The sequence below is a fragment of the Metopolophium dirhodum genome, chromosome 4 (assembly GCF_019925205.1).
Source record: "Metopolophium dirhodum isolate CAU chromosome 4, ASM1992520v1, whole genome shotgun sequence".
NCBI lineage: Eukaryota > Metazoa > Arthropoda > Insecta > Hemiptera > Aphididae > Metopolophium > Metopolophium dirhodum.
The window spans coordinates 11,066,758-11,086,032 of record NC_083563.1 but is presented as its reverse complement, the minus strand read 5'-3'; the positions used below and the strand labels follow the sequence as shown (position 1 = coordinate 11,086,032).

Sequence of the window (19,275 nt, the reverse complement as noted above, 5' to 3'; positions counted from 1 at the left end):
ACGAACCTATAAAAGTATAAACTATAAAATATGTTATACAAATCAGCCAAACTCTTAAAATAAAACTAAAATCAATTGATTCATGAATTCACTTGACTATAGAAGTATGCATAATCAAGGTTAATTTGAATACAAATGAAAAATATTATTGATCACGTCTGATTTTATACGAAGCTTTTAACAGCGAAAATGTACAACGTATTATATTATAAAAAAAATTATTTTATAATATAAAGCATTAGGTTAAGTATCATTATGTGATATTTGTTCAATCGTTTACTATAAGTGGCAAGTGTTATAAAAAATCTAATTATAAAAATAAGTAGATATAAAGTAAAATATTAGGACACACGCACGTAAACAATTTAGGTAAATAATTCATGAACATCTTTAACATAGGTAGGCAAATCATTATTACGGACTCTTCAACTTTGTGATTCAAATCTTACAAACGTACAATTTGAATGACCTGTATATAGAGTATAATATCATATAGAGAAATATTTTCTAATAAATGTATTTGTTAACTATATCGATTAAATTATTTACATTATGAATTATAACCCGAACTGTGAATTCAATTTACCATAAAATCTTAAAAATATCTTTATGCTTTAAAAATATCTAAAAATACAGTTAAAAATGAATTAAAAAGGGAAAAATGTAAAAAAATTATTTTCTATTCAGAAAGCTACACTTTACAATAAGTAACCTAAACAAAATGCACTTTGTAACAAATTCACATCCCTATAGTTATAACTTGTAACGAAGTAACATGTATTTAATAAGCCATATACACCTTATACATAATTTATACAATTTAAAAATGTATTGAATATAATATAAATACTCATAATAAAATAAATCAAAAATATAAATATTTTTTTACTTCAATCCAAATATCTGTACCTATCAGCTGCCAATACAATAATACTGTCCTATTAGGAGAAAATATTGGTGAAAAATAAGTTTTTATTATATTGATTGTTTGTGGACAATAGTATTTTCCGAATCCCAACCACTCTAAATGGCGTTGAGTATCGTTTCTGTTCGTTATCACACATCCCACTTTATTTTATACCTATTAGTTTGGGCTTGAATTTTTTTATTATTTTCTATCGCATATACTCGTATCAAACTCTTAAACACTAATGATTCCGGGGATTTCAGATAAAACATAGACATCACGATGAATTTTTAATGAGGTGTTCTTGACAATGTCCCAAGAGTCCTTACATTTATTATGAGCAAACTACAAAATGTCAAAGACGATATCGACGAAATGTATTACAATTATCTCATAACGAAAAACACAATTTTTTTTAAGTATATCCAACAGGTAATAACTATTGTTTATAATTGCAGGGGTAGTTAAACTGCGTCTCACGTCTCATTCCTCCAGCAGTAAGACGCAAATGTTAAGCTGATTATAAAAATATCCGTACCTTATTGAACAATGTATTATTCACAATATCTAAAAAAAATAAAACAATGTACCTACTTATATTATTAAATGTATAGGTACCTACCTAAAATAAGTATAAATATTTTTTTAAAAATGTATTGTGAATAGAAAATAATAAATAAAATAACAATGAAATGTTTCAAGTTTCTACGATTAATATTTTTTTAATTACAACAAAACAACAAAAATCGTTGTTATACGTTTGAATATACAATGAAATCAAAATTTCAACTTAATTTCGTCATAACTCATAAGTCATAATAAATATATTATTTGGGTTTACGCTGGGCTTTTTCACTAAATTTCCATAAAAAAAACTTCAGAGGAATCTTATATTAAATTTTCAAAGGTTAGGTTTTAAGTTAACAATTTTATGAACTTTTATAAATAATTTACATATTTTAGTGATTCTGACGATCTTGTAAGAATTTGAACTTTAAGCACATAGGTACCTATAACAAAATTGAGATTATGTATTTTTGATATTTTTTTACTGTGGTAAGAACAATTTATGAGGAACCTATTGTATTTAATGTTCAAGCTAAAAACCTCAACTAGTAGGTAAACCAACATTGTATGATACAAAAATCGAAAATAGTATTATATAATATGTAATTTATTGATATTAAAATTTTAAATATCTATAAATAGCGTAAATAGAACTGCTTTAGTCCTTTATCTTCGAATAGTTCCAATAGAGTTTAATTTCTATAGATGGTAATTACTATATAGGTATCCATTGCAATAGAATTTGATATCGGGAATCCATTTTCAATAACATTAACTAAAAAAATATTTTCTATAAAGTAATTTTAAATCTTGGTTTGGATCTACAAATTCAGCTGTGAAATTCTCAAGTTTAAGTACATTATCTTCACAGTTCATTTTTGTTACTATTTTTATTAAACTAGCTTACATTTTTTTCGAAGAACAGAAAGTGCTTAAAATTATTTGATCTTAAGTCTTTTTGAAAAAGTTTAAGCTTATTTTCAAACCTAAAAATGACTTGTACTAGGTTATTTATGAAGTTAAAAAATATATATATATTGTATACGTTGTATAGCTATAAAGCACGTCATGTGTATCCGCGTATAATATACGAAAGACTCGCAGGATTTACCGCAGTTAATCATCATCAAAACTGTCTCAAATAAAATATAATCTAACATCATAGTATGATGTTATTATCTTATTTTACAGTCTATATTATTAAAAAATCTTGTAACACTATACAGTCATTTAAGTTATTTATAAGGTACACAAATTGCACATTAACCATTCAAAAATTTACTTATCATAACAATTAATACGAATTAAGTAGTCAGTTAGGTTAGTAAAATAACTAAAACAACAATAAAACAAATCTTAAAAAAGGTAAATGTCTGTATTCTCTTTTGATTATGACAAATTACATACATATTAGAAATAATTAGTACTTTTGGTATTACTATTAATTTTACTATAGATGAACCAACACTAAAAGTGAAATTAACTATAAGATAACCCATAACTCAATTTTCCAATGTAGTTGTTATCCATCTCACTGCGGCTCTACATAGATATTCTTAATATTTAATTTCAATGTAGGTACTTATTACTTATATTCAATGTATATAAAGTAACTTCTTATGATACATATTAAACTCAAAAATAAGAATTTTTGAAAGAAGTGTATTTGAAAGGCCATGGTAGTTAATAATGTAATTTTCGTAATAAATAATAATGTATTCTAAATCAACCTTAAAGACACATGAAATAAATAAAATAAGAAGATCGATTTTGACGCCACAAAATATGATAACAATGAGGATGATAAATCGCAAAAAAGGTTACACCAACAACTTAACTTAAATAGATATAACTAGATACTAAAATAGGTTACAAAAGTGTATAAAAAGGCTTGATTTAAAATATATTCTTAAAGTGAAAAATAAAATTAGGTATAATAATAGTCGAATCATTTTGAAAATAATATTTTCTGAGTTTTCATTAATACACTACGTTGTTTAGTTACCAATCAGTCTGATAACTATAGATTCTGATCCTTCAATATCGAAATACGAGATCTACACGTGTTCCGGTATTCGTTATAAGTTATAACTTCAAATATATATATTGGGAAAGTGTCTTTGATTCTCAAACTTTGGTCAACAACAATTCTGAGCGTAATGCACATATGTACTTTATAGCTTTGGCACAGTTCACATTAATAATGCCATAGCAGTTTGGTTAAACACGTCCAATTAGCCTACGCTCAGAGGTCTCGCCGGTATTTTCTGAGCACTGATAAAGGCAACTGAAAAGTAGGGAGGCCAGGTTTAGAACTGCAAAACTTTTGTTAGAAAGTATACGCCCCGCAAAGCCGGATGATGGTGTAAAATGTTTTATGAAATATTTCGTCCGTTCCCCTTGCGCCGACCTGCTATCAGCGTTTTGAACGAAAAAGAAAACTTTTTAATTATCCAGTATTAATACTTTTGCTCTTTTAACTTCCAACACAATTATTCATTCAAGTTTGCACACGCCATGCAAACAGCCAATATTAGTTTCGGACTAGTTCTTATCTGACCATAATAAAAGTATACATAGCTATAACAAATATAGTAACAAAAATCACGTCTGGATTTACAAAAACTGGGCGTTGAGCATTAGTTTTAATCCGCTCACTACGGCATATAATAATGTAGGTGCATAGTACAAGTGGTAGGTAGGTACATTTTAATATTCAAAAATCTATACTAAGCCGTGCTTATAATCATTTAGAACCATACTTGCTGAGATGTCTACAAAAATGTTCATGATATTTCATTGCTCTAATTGGTTTTTCATACGCAATAGAAATCACAAAAACTACATTATAAAAAGTTTATATCTTCAATTCACTATGCAATAGATTTTTCCTATACTGAATACGTATAGGAAAAATATTTCACAATATTATGATAGGTATATTCGATTAGTAATTACATGCTATACAAAATTTTAACTAGAGTACCTACCTAAGTATAAATATCTAATTTTAAATCACCAATAAAACCGTTTTCTAATGAATAATTGTGCGACACGATTTAATCGACCGAACTAAAGCGCATTATTATCCATGATCGGGCTTATTATTATGTCCACCCACCTCGCCAAACCGTATGTTGAATAAAAACACGTACCTACCTACAATGTTTACACGTCGTGACGAAACAATGACCTGTGTTTACCATCGTCCCTTATTAGTTGTTATGAAAACGACTCTCCCTTTAGACCGGATAAAATGTCCATAGACACGCCTTTTACAACAGATTTCTCATCCGCGAAATTAAACGAATTGATGAATTTATTGATCCCTCGACACCAAAACGATAATTACATTACTATAATATATTATACTCGCAGATAATTTTTAATACAATAGTTATATAATTATATAGGTCTGGTTCGTACAAAATATAGGTATATATAATACTTGTTAGATGGACATCAATATATTATAGTTGATTTTCTTTACAAAAATGTTGTACCTAAATATAAATATAAGAATAAAAATATACGACTACCATAACAATTACACAATGTATAATACAAAATATATATTATCTTAAAAACCACTTATCTATTGAATCAATTAACTAGTCATAAAAATAAATTAAATTTTACAAAAATATATTTGAAATTTACATTATTAAAGTTGTATATTGTACCAACATCTTATATTATATTAGGTATAATATGCATAAATAAAGAAAATATCAACACATTCAATAAATTTTATTGAAAAATTAATAAATCATCTAATAAAAAACAAGTATATTATATCAAAATTGTTTTGTTAAAAGTAACTGTCAAATGCATATAATTATAGTTCAATAACTGTTAATCCTATCAAAAAATAAATAATAAAGAATAAAATCTAAATTTCTTAGAATAATTTTTAAAGCATAAGTTTGTAATTAAGTAGGTAGTTTATACTTAATAATGCAATACCTACCGAGTTTAAATATAGGATTATATATTTTGATTGTTCAACAATTTGAAACTATTTTATCATTTGGTATTGAAATATCTATGTATAACTATAATATAATTCAAATTAACTACTGTATTGTTTTATGATCATATATTATAATATGCTATGACCTATGTTTAATCGTTTAATGTTCAAATTAATTGTACTATAAAGGATACGAAATACTATATTCCAGAGAATATCTATTCCTCTGACCAGTTTTTGTTTGGTAACCTAATCCAACCGGAAGAGTATTCGAACTGAATGTTATAGGGCAACGTCGGGCTCGGATTAAATGAAGTGACAAAAGTAAAAGTTTGCCTATAGCCACCCATATGTATACTGTATAGGTATATGTTTAAACGCTTGAGCGTGATGTGCTCAAGATAATGAACCGATACATCAACTAAACAACAAACTTATGAAGTAATATTATAATTTATCATGCGTCTACACAGTTCTACACGGAAGCAATATGATGAAACAATAAAAATAATGTAAAAATTAAAAATGCATCGTAAATGTAATAAGTATATATGTATGTAAATTTTATACACAAAGACGATATAAATATCACGAATTGCATAAATATTAATGTATTAAAAAGATTCAATGACTATATGTACCGAGCACTCGACTCGCTTCATTCACCTCATAACAAGCCTCTTGTATAATAATTATTATTGCTTTACGTATCTAAAAGCAATGATAAATCATTAAATTAAAAAACGATTCTGACTTCTGAGAGATTTCCAGTATAGTTTTTCGCAGTTTACGTCTTTTGGTAGATTTTTTTCGGGGAAACAACTGAGAAAATCGAAAAGTACTTCTTAAAAATAACAACTATATAGATAAGGTTGCAGATATAAAAAAAAAGCGCTACATAAAACTTTTGAAGCTTTTTTACCACCCTAATAGACGTGTCTACTGAAAATAAAATTATTCGTCATTGAAAAATTAAAAAAAATACCAATGCCTACATTCATTGCTTTGCTCAAAATCTAAAATTATTAATATTCTTGAATAAGTAATTCGTGTAATTTCACCGGCTGTAAGTCCAAACTATAATATATAAATGCTTGCAACGCTTGTACAAAAAAATATCGAATCTGATTAAGCTGAGATTATATTAAATAAATTCTATGAATTATGCCAGTTTAGTATATATGAACTATATAGGTATTACAATAAATAATGTGTAGAAAATAGGCATATCGTCTTTAAGTATTGAATTTGGAACGCAAACAGAAACCTCCTTAGAACCCGAGGTTTCACGTATTATCAAATCCCAAAAAAACAAACACTTTGGCCCTAAAAAAGTTCTATCTGTTTCAAATTGCCCACCAGCTATGATCTAGACCTATACATGTAACCAATATATGTATAAATATATTAGAGTTAATACAACTTTATGAAACTATTTAATATGACAATCGCATGCGATTTGTAATTTTTAAAAGTTGAAACTAAACAATTAAAAACTGTGAACCTATATACCTATATATATATAACTATAGTTCTACCCTAGGAAGCGATGAGTAAAATTGTTCACTACGAAAAACGATAGGAAATCTAAATTTCATTTACTAAAACTGAAAAATTACACACGCGTATATACGTAAGGTAAAGGCACGTCCACACCTAAGCACATCCAATAGACGAACACTGTGAGCATAATTAAAACGAGCCGAAGATCAAGATCTCTACATGTATAATATGTATTGTATGTGTTCATTATAAGCTTTGTATATTATATAGACGTAATGCGAACATTTACATTGCAATTAAACATAAAAAAATTATACTATGACATATATTATATTATTAAATAATACCTCAGTGGCATAGGCACAAATAGCATTTGAGATTTGAAGGGGGGGGGCTAAAGTGTGACTAATAATATTGAATAAGCTTAATACAATATTTAGGAAATGTTTGAGGGGGATATGAACAATTTTGGGGTGGATTAGCCCCTAAAGCCCCCCCCCTATTTGCGCCTATGCTCAGTGGTGATAATTGTTGGGCCAAACTTGTTTGCGTTTTATTAATATTTCTTTAGTAATACTGTAAGATATGTAATATAAATATATAATTAACTATTATTAATTCTGTCACTATTTTGGCCAATAAATTATTATGTCATATCTTATCTTATCGTATCTCTTATATAGTACCGAGCAAGCCAATCCACCTTGGTACCGAGACACAAACTTGCTATAGATCTTTATATTAATCGCGATCAACATTGTTTTTTTAAAATCAATTATTCGTCTATTTTTATGTTATACGTCGTTACAATAGAAAACGTAATAAAAATAAACATAATAAAGTTGGTATAATAATATTATGATCTAGTGAGCGTATCTATTTTGGCCGCTTGTCATCGGCATGGATGCATTTCGTAGCCGGTCTTAAGTGGTATAATATGTATATGAGGTTACATTTTTTTTTATTGTTTTTCAAACCGTCGACACAACGCAACGCCACCGTCGTCGTGGGCGCAGCGCGATGTTTGGGCGGCGCGGGTACGACGACGACGACACGTGCGGCGGCGAACAGTCGCCGACGAAACAGACACCCGAGAACAGCGGTGGCCGGACAGAACGGCCGCCGTGGCGGCGGCAGCAGCGACGACGACGACGACGACGACGACAGAACAGCGGCAGAGGAAACGGATGAAGAGAGCGAGCGAGCGAGCGAGTGAGAGACGCGGAAATGGGTGATACGGGAATTGTCGCGGGGTGAGGAGCGGGGTGACCGCCACCGCCGCCCCGGAGAGTTGACCGCAATACGGGCGGAGAGGATGACGGCGCGCGCCCGAGAGGATCAATAGCCCGCACTGAGCGCATGCGTCATTCGGTCGGACACGTGCTGCCGACATGACCGCCCGCCCGCCAACACACCCGCTGAAGTTGGGGCGCGGCGACGAATACGCATTAAAGCCCATAAATCGGTATACGCATAGCGAGTTAAGCGACGTATTGTAATCGGTTTTAATTTGTATAATAATAATAATAATAATAATAATACAACGTCGGACCGGGGTCTAGCACAACCGTCGTCTGTCGTCCGTGCGAGAGCCACGCGGACGTGGTTTTATCGTCGCGTTTAATTCCGAACGATATAATTATTTCGTAATAATATTTTACGAATATTAAACGACATCCGAATCGGAAAAAAAACGTAATGCCGTTCCGCGGCCAAGGGATAATAATGTCATGCAAAAAGTAAAACCCTACCCACCACCCCCCCCCCCCCTCATCACCACGAAATACGTATACCGACCCACTAACCCAACCCGCTTCCACCACCAATCGCGTCGTCGTCCTTTGTTTTCCGCGTCGACCGACGGACGCTGTTTTACGCGCGTACACACATGTAACCGCACTCGTTGTGTGCGCGTCCGATAAAAAAAATCAACAATAATAACAATAACACTATTGTTTTAACCGTTTTAAATTATACGAAAAATAACATGATAAAAATTACTCCGGAAACTCATATACAGTGGAAATCGTTAAATTATTTAGTCGGATATACAACAAAAACCGTTTTTCACAAACTTTTAATCTTATGCATATTTTTTAATCAAAAAACCCCTCCCCGGTAAGATGTCAAAATAAATACCTAAAACATGTACTGAAATACAACTTAACTGCAGATATAATAATAATATAATGAACGCCCAGAACTAAACGAGTTGTATCTATTGGTACTTATTAATTATATGATTTTATATGGATAACTAAAAAAATTAAAAATTATTATTACTTAAGGTATACTAATTAGGCATATTTTATAGTATAAGTACCTACTGACTACTTAGTTATTATAACAACTGCCGACAACTGTCTCGTTATTAATTATACAATATACATTGATAGTTTGATTTAGAATCGTATAGGTAGGTATATCCATAAAAAATGTAATTTTATATAATACAATTTTGTATAATTTAGTGTAATAATTAAACTATGTATTTAGTGTCTCCCAGAGGTTCACTGGAATACTGGATATTGAAACCTATACTGTAACCTATCCTATACTGGATATTGTATCATAGTACCCTACCACTTTGAGATGCTAAATAGATTAGCATCATATATTATGTAGAATCTAAACCATAAATTCCTATTATATTTGCCCATTATACCTACCTTTAAATATAAATGTATAATATAATAAAACTATTTTAAATCAAATACAAAATTATAAAATTAAATTTAAATTATCAGACTAGCTTTAGCTTTAACATTTAAATAAATTATACCATTCTACATAAAGTATTACAAATCAAAAATACTCAAACATTTAAAATTGAAAAGATAAAATTAAGTTTAAGACATTTTCGAATACGCATAATATCGTAGATATAAACTTAATGGTAAGTAAACACCTTTGACTAACTTCTGTATAATATACTATTGTATAGATTAAAATTGTTGAATATACATATTATTTGTATTATCCATTTGTTCTTATTCTTACGCACGGTGTTAATACTTAGATAAAAACTACAATGATTATCGATTAAACTGTATTTTAAGTTGTCAATATTTTCATAATAATAAGTGATAGTGTGACAGCAAACTTCAATCTTAAAAAAATATTCATAAATATAAATTTCAAAAATAAATACCTATAAAATTGTAAGTAGGTACAATTTCCTGTATTAAAATATTAATGTGTTTGGAAGAGTGCACATAACGAGGTACAAGGTGTTCTTTTTATGATGTCCAGACTCCGGAATGTTACTATATTATAGGTGGTCGGGTAATAAAGTATAAAGTTTCCATCACTTAAAAAAGTTTAAAAAACCGTGAAACAACCTGCGTTATAAAAAAAAACCATATTTAGGCTTTAATGCTATGTTCCCGGCTCCCGCGGAATAATACTAACTATAATCTGATTACAATAACCGTATACCAATTGTATGTTAACGAAAAACGTCCCTGAAGGGCTTTAGACTGTGGTGAAGCGTATAAACGGGTAATCATATAAAAACTCATAACACACGACTAGACGAGACGGTAACGACAAGATAATATAGCAACTGTGCTTGTTGAGAATATGAGATAATAATAATATTATTATTTAGCAATAATGCGGAAATATTCAGATTATACGCTGATAATATAAATTTCCTGCACCAGAAAAAAAATAACAGTACATACTAAGTAGTACCATTGATTATAAATACTATTATTTATAATCAATGGTATAGTACTAACTCACTGTATTCAGCTTAAATTTCTTGTATTATTAATTATAATTATAAAAATTAAAATTAAATTAAAACTTTGATACATTTTAACTTATAATATAAATATATAGGTAGTAGTATTTAGTCCTACCTACATATAAAAATATTTATGAAGTATTTAAAATATTAAATATATATAAAATCAATATTACTGTGAATATTTCTATTAACTGTTTACCACTGTAAAATTGGCTTTGTAATAATTTATAAAATTATTTTAACCAAAATGTTTGGTTTATTATTATCTTAGGTACTACAGAATAAAAAACATAAATTGATTCAACACACAGATGTACGGAAAAAATGTAGTGTAGGTATACGTGAACAAAAGGCAAATGTTTTATTACAGGCTCCTTTTCTTTCAAAATTAGTTTAATATTAACGTAATTTACAAAACTGAATGATAAAAGATACTCTATTGAATTTGTATTTTTATTTCATCATTAAATTTCATGAACATTCTTACTTAGGTACCACAGCCAATAATAAATTCGTTTACTTCACTTCTATTCCTAAATTCCTATTATGAATTATTCATAAAAGTTAATACAATATTTTTTTATGATATTATCTAATAGTATTTTATTATAACATAGGCATACCTATACAAATCACAGTTAAGAAACAGAACCTAAGCATCGAGTTTTGAGAACTCGTCTCGCTATGCTCGAGCCAGTGCATTGTTTAATTACGTATATATTTTAAGGGATCGGAAGTGTGATTTTCCATCCATGTCTAAAAACATACACGCGACATATTATGTCTGATTGATCTAGATACTAAAAATATTTTAAAACATGCATACTAAAAACAAGATTTTAATTAGTAGTAAAGTCGAGTAAAGTGGTAAACAGAAATCAAATTTCCTACATTTCTAAATATAATATCCAATATCCTTAACATGATTTTATAAAACAAAAAAGCGAGTAAAAAAGTATAAACTAAAAATTGTTATATTTCAATTTTAAGAGAAATTAAAATCATAAAAAAAATGTTAAATGTGTGAGGGTCGATATAATGTTAACTTTACGATAAATTCAAATCTGTTTTCAGTATTCTTATCGCTTAACTAGATCATTCCGGTACGACTAAATTCTCAGATTGCAAGTGTCAGGCAAAGAAGGACAATTAACGCTTCCAATCCCCTTAATTCAAAAGCAAAGGATATAATATTATGAGAATAACCTTGAATTAATAAGTTCAATTTATAGATCTTAAACTTATGTGAAGTATATCAAAAGAAATCTAAAAAAAATGTCTTCAAAAAATTATGATATTTTATTACTTTTTATACTTTTATACTCTGTTTTCTTGAATATCTCGCAGAATAATCTAACTTTTATATATTATATTATATAAATTGAATTACCTTACCAACTTTCAATTCAATAATAAGCTACACACACATTTTTAAGTATTTTTACTTAACCACCTCGTCAATGTCTAAACAAGTTGACATTCAAGTTTAATCTAGAAACGGTTTATATATTTTAATTTTCAATAAACCCACTTTAATACATATTTTATATTTTTAACATTATACTCTGAAATATACACTACGTATCGTATAAACAATATATCGTATTTCAATGATGTATTAAATTGTATTGAATTAAAAAATATGAACATAGACACAATATTCAATTCATCATCCTTGAAAAATATCACATTAATCTCAACCTTGATATTATACAGGAAGGTACTTCTATTAGAGCCCCTTGTTTACTTAATATACACAAATTATCAGTACCAGAAAACAATGTAGATAACTATAATAAGAAATTTAAAATGTTATATCAATAATTTAATTTTTAAAAAAAAAAGTTAGTTTTTAATAACAAACTTAGGTAATTTATCTTTTTGTACCAAGTAGTATTTATATTGTATAATTATATATGACATATGTATTTATAATATTTATTATAAAAATTAGACTGATTATATAATTGAACATTGTACATTTGTACCTACCTACTTGATTATATGTAAAAAAAAACTATTGGTAAATAATATTATATTATTATACTGTTATTTAATACGAAACACCTAATAATTTTAAAACTTAAGAAATATTCTGTCTTAATGTAAATACAAAACAATATTAATTTTCGTATTCTGTATAACACAATATATCTAAATATTTTATATTGTTGCGTAATATATTTATTTTGTGTAAATAACAGCTATATTAATAATGATTGGGTATTGATCATAATTCATAATTCATAATTTCATATCACAAAATATTACAAATTATAAATATATTTTGTTAATTCGTTTGGTAAATATTTATAATTGTAAATTAAACAGGCGTTAATAAATACACTTTGAGCATACCTGCAAAATATCATAATTATGTAAGTATTCAAAATCCGTATTATTTTTAATTTGGAAATACAAAAAAAATACTGATATCAATAAAATAAATTACAAAATAATATAACGAAATATTCGAAAAATATTTACTTATGTACATATACAGGCTACAACTATGAACCAAAAATAAATATTAAGACCAACATAAACATTATAAGACTGTAATGTAATCAATAAACTTTGGAAACCAGACATTAAACAACTGATATTTGAATTTGATACAATTTTTATGGATCATAAAATTATCTAATAATCATAATATTATCTCACTGTATTCCAAAACGTTCAAGATAACATTTCAAACATTTTTATTACATGATGTCATAATATTGTATACGTTATAGAAATTCTTACGGAGGTGTCTCACCCAGTCTCACCCTTTAGGTATAAAAACTGTCTTTTAAACCGGTTTTTAAAAACTACTCCTCCAACTATAATATAATACATTTCGGTGTCACAGAATATTTATAGATCTATCACATTTTTATTAAACTTGTACCTAACTATAATTTGTAAATAATATTATATATTTGAATATTTTATTAAAAATATGCATTTTCATGGTATACCAAGGTAGGTAATTCGGTCTCCGCGTTTTAATAAAATAAGTAATAACCAAATATTACTTCCTAATTCTCTAGTCCCTTTTGATGCACTGGATGGAAGTTGCACAGCAACAATGTTTATAAATGCGATTATTTATTCATAGAGTTCACAAGTAAAACCCTTTGTAGACAGCAAACTTTGAATAAATTACCTACACAGCGGAAGGAAAATACACAGGTGTCTCTGTAGAATACATCCAGATATCCACTTTCCATGCCGGATAAAGATACGTTGTCATTCTAAATATAAATTTCAATGCATTATTGATACAATGTATGCATTATCATAATGCTTCAGAATGAATATATTTTGTGCGAAGAATATTATGCAATCAAATGTTATACCTACCCTTTACCATGTAAAATACGAAAATTGTTCCAATATTAATTCATACGGAAAACCCGGAGAGACCTCGCGAAACACAATAGACGGGTAAATGTGGTAGGTTACACCACCGCGGTTATCAATCGAACATCCAGAGTAAAATATCTCCACTGAAAGTTAAACAAAATTAACCGGGATGCTTATTCTCTTGATCGTATATATCTATAATATTATTATAGTCGAAGTTACCACCTACCTTCAATCGTAGCCCGTAGGTACCTACATATTACAGCGAGACTTCCATGTAACGAATTTCCATTTAACAACATTTTCTGTTTAACGAAACATTTATAAGAACCAAACCGGGGACCAAATTTATTGAATTCTATTTAATGAAATTCTCAATAATACGAATTGTTTTTGTTCCCCATGAGAATTCGTAATGTGGAAGTTTCACTGCATATTATACAGAAGTGGCGTGCCGAAGAAGGTATTTTCGTGGCAATTGCCTCAACTCTTCGAGTCTAAAATGCGCGGGTGACTGATGGGCAAATGTCGAAAATACAAAAAAATAAATATAATGTAACAATGTTGCTTTGTGCCGTAAAAAAAATTATTCGTGCCTAGGACATAAAAATCCATATTTTTTTGGTAGACGGGTCCTTCATTTTTTTTGTTTTGCCTCAAGTCTAACAATCGTTCGGCACGCCACCGGTATGCTGCAGTGCGCGAAGGTACTGTACCTACAACACTCGCAGTACGACGAAATGTATTATAATACCAATTAAAATTCAAAATATAATACACCACCTCGGCAGACGAGGATACAAAAACAGGAAACCGTCGATCGGAGGGTGTCGGATATCGTCCCGCAAACATGTTATGATAATTAAACAAGGATGATTAATGTCGGTCGGATAACGAAACAAACTCGTGTGACAACATATTATTATCATAGTACGATCGGATACCGTCGTGGACGGGTTGAACATGTTAAGCTTTTTCTATCGAAATCGTCGCATGTCCGTCGACAGCCGGCCACCTCCGTACATCGTGTACAATTATAGCATTATGTGGTTGACGACCGACGAAACGAAACGTTTCGCAGCGGCAGCGGAGACAATATAATAATCGGCGCAGAGGACGACATTGTGTAGCCTCAAAAACCCAAAATTGTGCGTTAAAATTGTTTTTCTAGCACTACCCAACTAATAGAATATGTCAAATCTAAATTGATAACAATGAATGTAAAAATATAACGACGAGTTGATAATATAAACTTGATTGACTATAAATAGACGATTTGTATACATTCAAATAGTCAATCGACCAGCCGCGCCGACACTGTGGCAATGCGTAGAGGCTCTCAAATGCAGTCAAATGGTTTAAGAATGGTTTGACAATCGATTTCATAAGAGTCCTTTGAATAAAAAAAAGTGCAAACAAAGAGCACTAATAAAAGAAATATGCCTCAAGAATCAAAAATAAATCTAAATAATAAGTGTCAAAAAGCGAAATATTCCTATAAAATGAACACAAATAAACATAAAACTACAACTTTGACTTTTTCGTTTACATAAAAAAAATTTGTTTCCATAAAATGTATAGTTGGACTTTTTTTTCGATTGCACATAACAAATATTATGCAATTGTTAAGAAGATCCTCTGCCCTAATGATAATTTTAATATTATAATAATCAATAATATCATTATCACGTCGTAATACGACGACACTACAGACTACGACATTACTAAAGAGTAAAGAAAGACTTTAGAGTTTAGACTAAAGTAAAGTCGGTGACTATAATACTATTATTACCACGATAACAAATTAACAAAACCCATCGGGCCCGCGCGTGTTGTTCGAGAACAAGTTAGCGGGTCGGGGTATACAAAATTTACTACACTCACCATAACGTTATTTTTGTTATTGTTGTGATTGTCGCTGGCGTTGATACCGTTAATCAGTATGCGAGTCTGGAGCGTCGGCACGAGCGGTACGACGGACGAACGGTACACGGGACGAACGAGGCAAACGACTGCAGCAGCTGGCGGAGGCGACCGCGACCGACGACCGTAGACACAAAAACTCGTCAAAACACGCCGGCCGTTTATTTACATCATCTGTTCCGTCGTGGTTCTGTCCATCATTGGCACAACATTATTGATTAGCGGCACAGCCGACCGCCCAGTGCGGCCCGGTGCACGGTATTTTCCGCGCGCCCGAATAACCGTGCGCGCCCGCGGCGACGTCACACGCATTGCGGGCGAAATGCAATGCAATGCACCGAATACCGATGCGTCTCAGCATTCGCTATTCAGGTCAGAATATTATGTGGGCGATGAGAAAAATTGTATTATCATCTATCGAAAGTGCAATCGTGGTCGACTTGACGAATGTGCAGTTGCAACAAACTAATCGCGAATTCTTTTTATACTCCGACATTTTCGCAATCACTTCCTTTATAATAATATCAAAATAATGTTAATTAGTAATAATTGCATAAATATCTATTTGTTTTATATAAATCATATTGACATACCCGATTTACATAATCCTGCCTATAGTGGCTACTGGCTAGAACCTACCTTATTGGGCAATAAGGAAAAGTCCTTAGAATAAAACCTGACCATAATGCTAAAATATGTATAATAGCATAATACACGGTTATTATTTCCAAATTATTGCGTGATTATAATCATCATACTACTCTTGACGTCTACGGGGAACGCGTCGCTGGTCACGCGACGAGGCAAGTTCGGCTGGGCCACGCTCAAACAATTATTTTATGGAAAATAAAATCAAGAGCGTTGTACGACCCCTATAATACATATTATTATGCAGTTTGGTATAAACACGTTTGTTAGAGTGTGAGACTCGCAAACATCAGTTCAAGAAATATTAACGTATTGAGTTATAGAATATATTATGCAGATAGCAACGAGAACACAAATACACGATACAATAACGACTTTATTGTTCCATGAAATAAAACAAAACTTTAAAAATTGTATTTAGGTATTTTTATATTTAAACATACCAACTAAACAAATAAATATTAATACAATTTTGCATAGGTACATTTGTACACATGTGCAGGAGACGGGCGACAGTGCCAGCGTCGCGCGTCGTCGCAATGTTTATTATTATTAATTACTTTGTCAAGACATCTGATTTCCAGAATTAATTCCAGTATTCTAAGAACAGACTAGTTTGGTGGCTGCGCGCCCGCGCACACTTATTTTGATGCCGGGTGCGGGGTGAGGTGGGTTATTCCAGTTAATATCAAATAATTTACTTGCTAAGCACTGTGCGAGCTGTCCCCCACCTAGCTAGTAGAGCGGCTATATACAATATACCCGGTGGCCCGAGGCAGTACATTTGACTGCCTTGGCTGGCGTTTTGCGCATGCGCTATTCACAATATTGTATGTGTTTAAGCTGCACATCCGTATACCACCTCCCATGCATTAACATAAGCAACGCCGGCAACTGCCTCGTCGAGTTTCGATGTCGAACCTCTAGCGGTGGCGGCGCGACGCAGCGCGCACCGGTTGCAGGATTAAACTCAAACGGCAAGGTTATTATACCTTATTATAGCTTATTATTATAGTTTATTATAGCTACTATTATACTACTATTATTGATTAAAACGTTACTGGGACATGATTTCGTGAGCCATCTTCCAGTTTCATGCAAGTTGTACACAAAAAAAATTAATATAAAATATAAATTTAGGTAAATATAATTATGAAATTAGGAAAAACTAAAAAGTAAAAATTAACTGAAAAATTGCGCTCCAAAAAATATTGCGCCCTAGGCACGTGCCTTGGTAGCCTATGGGTAAATCCGCCCCTGGATGTACTATCCCAGTGGCGTACACAGCTGACGGGCTGAAGCCCCTCCATTGACCGTATAGGTACTATAGTATTATTAATTTTTATTTAAATATTTATCAACTTTCAACTTTCAACTAGTAGGCAAGACTTAAATTCATATTGTACGTCTTACCAGAATGAATTCATATTTGGAAAAACATTGTATTTGCATATCAATTTTCTTAAAATTATCAGTAATATTTGGTAAAAGTATGAACTATACTTGTATAGAAGACCTTGTATTAGATTTTCAAGCCTTAGCTATTCAAATTTAATATTTTTTAAGTTTTGAACTACCTACAAATTAACTGTGATATACTGGTATACATCTTAGGTATTACAATTTTAAGCTTTTTAACCAGACAAATAATTTTTCATTGACATTTAAAAAAAAAACTCAAATTAATCAAATACGATCCAAGTGAAGACGGAAAAACGAAGGTTACCAAACAATTTTAACAAATTTTCATTTATTTTTTTTTCTCCAATTATTTTAAAAAGTACTGAAAATTTTCAATTTTTAACTTCCAAAAGTACCAACTAGATCCAATTTTCTTCCAAAAATATCTATCGAAGTTTATGTTCAGAGCATTATTTCTACCAGAAAAGTTGAGAAGTTGAAGTCTTATAATTTATAAACATTTTAAAATTACTTCAAATCAACGTCTGAAATTATTAAACTGGACAAAATAAAAATTAAATTTTAAGCCACCCCCCCCCCCATTAAAAAATCTTGCGTACGCCACTGTACTATCCTGTTTACACACATAATAACTTTAACTCGTAACCAACCCAAAACTATAAATACCTATAGGGACCTCTAAATGTACTTTAAGTAAATTTATCCGATACTTTGTTATACTAAACTACCCAAAGTATAAATTGTTATAAGCAATCTGCTTATTATACCTATATGTCCAAATCCATTGACGTAGAATGGTCGAGGGAGGAAGGATACTATAGCCCCTCCCCCCAACCCATAAATATTTTTAGAATATATTTTGTGTACCCGAAACATTATAAGCTATAGCCTCCCCCTCTGACCATATAAATTAATCACGCTACGCCTATGTATAGATACGGATCACTGTTATATTATTGTGTTTGGGTTTTTAAAAAAAATTGATAAATTATAATTCAACTTTAAATAGAAACCTATACTATAGGTACCTATACTTATGAAATTATTTATCTGCAGCCGACATACTATATCCGTGACATTTTTAATTCATTCCAGTAATAATATTATAAACAAAATGATTTAATTTCCTAAAAAATATTACTTATCACAGAGCAAAAATAATAAACATAATATAAAAATAACCAATAGTATAATTAATAATACCTACCTATATAGTATATTATC

General features: G+C 30.4%; 1 protein-coding gene across 1 annotated transcript in view; it reads right to left on the bottom strand.

The window, feature by feature from the left end:
• The window catches only part of LOC132943965 (semaphorin-1A), a 178,413-nt gene extending 162,251 nt beyond the window's left edge, over positions 1–16,162 (bottom strand). The window contains exon 1 of the mRNA XM_061013144.1: positions 15,943–16,162. The gene's annotated coding sequence lies outside the window, so the exon portion shown is untranslated. The remainder of the gene's footprint in view (positions 1–15,942) is intronic.
• Positions 16,163–19,275: the final 3,113 nt, after the last annotated feature.